The sequence below is a fragment of the Osmerus mordax genome, chromosome 25, assembly GCF_038355195.1.
Source record: "Osmerus mordax isolate fOsmMor3 chromosome 25, fOsmMor3.pri, whole genome shotgun sequence".
NCBI classification, from domain to species: domain Eukaryota; kingdom Metazoa; phylum Chordata; class Actinopteri; order Osmeriformes; family Osmeridae; genus Osmerus; species Osmerus mordax.
This window is the reverse complement of record NC_090074.1, coordinates 2,781,894-2,784,777: the sequence shown is the minus strand read 5'-3', so window position 1 is coordinate 2,784,777 and position 2,884 is coordinate 2,781,894.

The following is a 2,884-nucleotide window of genomic DNA, read 5'->3' as shown; positions in this document are numbered from 1 at the left end:
TCTACTAGCAGCAATATGGATGATCTCCACCACGCGATAGAAGGGTGCGCGCACGTACGAGAAATGGGGGAGTGACAACGTAACCAGGAACGCGCAAACCAGACTGGAATGAGCATGACGTTGGTTTCGCCTGAAGCGAACTCATTTGTAAACCAACATAATGTAGGTACAGATTTACCCTTCCTAAACTTAACCACGTGTTCTGTCCCGTAAACGCACGTGTCCTAATATTTTAATGATTTAAGGCTACATGAAATAATAATAAAGAAAAAAAATATCACACGTTCTATTTGTCAAACATATTTGTTTCTTTAAAGAGGAACTCGCATAGCCTACATCCTTGTTTTGAAATTGAAGGTCAGAAAACACTTTTGATTGACAGTGAAGGACCTCCATATTAGTAACACTTACTGAGGTGGTTTCAGTAAGAAGCAGGTCAGACATGTCCCAATCTAGCATCTCAACATGTTTAAACCCACTAACATGTAAATAAGGGGACTCTGAAGGGGGAGAGTCCAGGATGGCAGGGCAGTGAGGGGGCCATGGTATGGGTCTGGCTCAGGGAAGGTGTGACAGCCAGGTTATCATGATCTTTTCTCCTGCAGCCTCCTAAATGGCCACCTAGATATTTCAGTGCAGTGCAGATGTTCGGGGGTATTCATGAAGCACATATGGCTGAAGTTTCATTAGAATCAGATTCATCAGTCCAGTCCATCAGTTCAGAACCAGAATCAGATTCATCAGTACAGAATCAGAGTCAGATTCATCAGTCCAGTCCATCAGTACAGAATCAGAGTCAGATTCATCAGTCCAGTCCATCAGTACAGAATCAGAATCGAGCAGGGGGGGGGGGGGTGACCTAAGAACCAAGAAAGGTCAAAGCCCAACCCTGCCTCTTCGATCTCAAATCAAATTGTCCCCGTGGACCTAATTTAAGGACAGTGATTGGCTTCCCAACAGAGCGTGCCCTGGTTCTCTTCACAGCCAGCAGTGTTCCTTAACCCACGTCCGTGTGTGTTCACAGATGACACCGCATGACCGGTTGACACACCACTCCGGCACGCCGCGTTACCACGGAGACGGTCACTGGAGTGCTGTGTGTGCTCACATGGGTGGCTTGAGAGATCGCTCGGGGTTAAACATAGAGAGAAATTTGTTTTGGGCCATTTATGTCGTTAGCCTTCGCGGTGATTAAAGAACATCCATTCTTCTGTGTGTGAATCTGAAGACAGCTGTGTGGAGGGATAGAGAACGTTCCAGAAGTTCCACAAGCAAACACATGATCGTATTCTTTCTTTTTTTTTCTTTTCATGTTCCCAGCTGAGTGTGTACAGTCTGGTCTAAATAGACTGAAGAGGAGCGTACTGGTGTATTAAATAGAATTTTTAGGACTGCGTTTGTGTGTGGGTTTGTGTTCACGCACACGCGGGTTCGGTGTGTGTTCGGTGTGTGTTCGGTGTGTGTTCGGTGTGTGTTCGGTGTGTGTTCTGTGTGTGTTCTGTGTGTGTTCGGTGTGTGTTCTGTGTGTGTTCGGTGCGTGTTCGGTGCGTGTTCGGTGTGTGTTCTGTGTGTGTTCGGTGTGTGTTCTGTGCGTGTTCGGTGTGTGCTCGGTGTGTGTTCAGTGCGTGTTCAGTGCGTGTTCATGTCAGGTGAGTTGTATCCTTCTCCTTCTTGCTTGAATTGAGAAGTGAGACGGAGAAGGAAAGTAGGTCATTTGAAACATATGTTTCTATAGGAGAATTGGCCGTGTAATTACACTGTTAGTTTGACCCCGTTCCCTTTACCATAGCTTTGTCACTTGCCTCCTCAGCTCTGTGGAGAAGCCCTTGGGGGAGTCTATGAGAGGGTGACAAGGGCCTGGTTTGGAACGGGTCCCTCGCCGACCGCCCTGTCAGCTAAGTTGCGTTGGAGTGCTTGTGGACCCACAGAGAAACAGCGAACCTTGACATCGCTGCTGGCACTGGCCAACAGAAAACCCATCGGAGGAGGCCTACGGGGTTGTTGAAAAAGCAAATAGTGACATGTCATATTTGTGCCAAAACAAACAGAGAGGAAGAAAAAATAAGAAGAAAAAGTGTGGGAAGGGGTGAGATGTTGAATGTCTTTGAGTATCTTGGCGGTTTTCAACAACAATCCTCTTTACAGCAGCCGGGACAAGACTACAATCATCTTTCAGTAGGTGGACTACTGGTGTCTCTGTTAAGAAGACTTAATGGAGCTCAGGTTCCATGAAGGAAACACCACCCAAGTGGGCGGAGTCAAACCACACAACAGAACCTGATCTTTGGGTTACATCACTGTCAGCCCCTCCTAACTACCATCCCACGTTCTGCCAAAGCCCAGCTGACCACACACACACTCCCACACACACCTAAACACACAATAAGAAACACACATACAACCCCAAACACACAAACACACATCTACATACACGCAAAGTCACAAACACTGACACGCAAACACACCTCCACACACAAACACAAATACATACACACACACACACACACAGTACACAACATCAAGGTGTCTGCATTTGACAGGGAAGCCCTATCGTTTTACCTGTTGTTGTCGAGTTCCCTCACCCATCCTGGGAAGCACGGTCTCCCTTGTGGAAGACGTTACAGAGACCAGAGGTCAGAGCCACTCATCCTGCTCTTCATGTGTCTGTAGTAAACTGATGTATTTGAAGGGACTATGATGTATTTGAAGGGACTAGAATGTATTTGAAGGGACTAGGATGTATTTGAAGGGACTAGAATGTATTTGAAGGGACTAGGATGTATTTGAAGGGACTAGGATGTTGTGTAATTTGTGTAGAAGAAGAGGAAGTGTTTGGTGTGACTTTGACTGGAGGTCTGGTTTAGGGTTTATTAATTGGTATTGA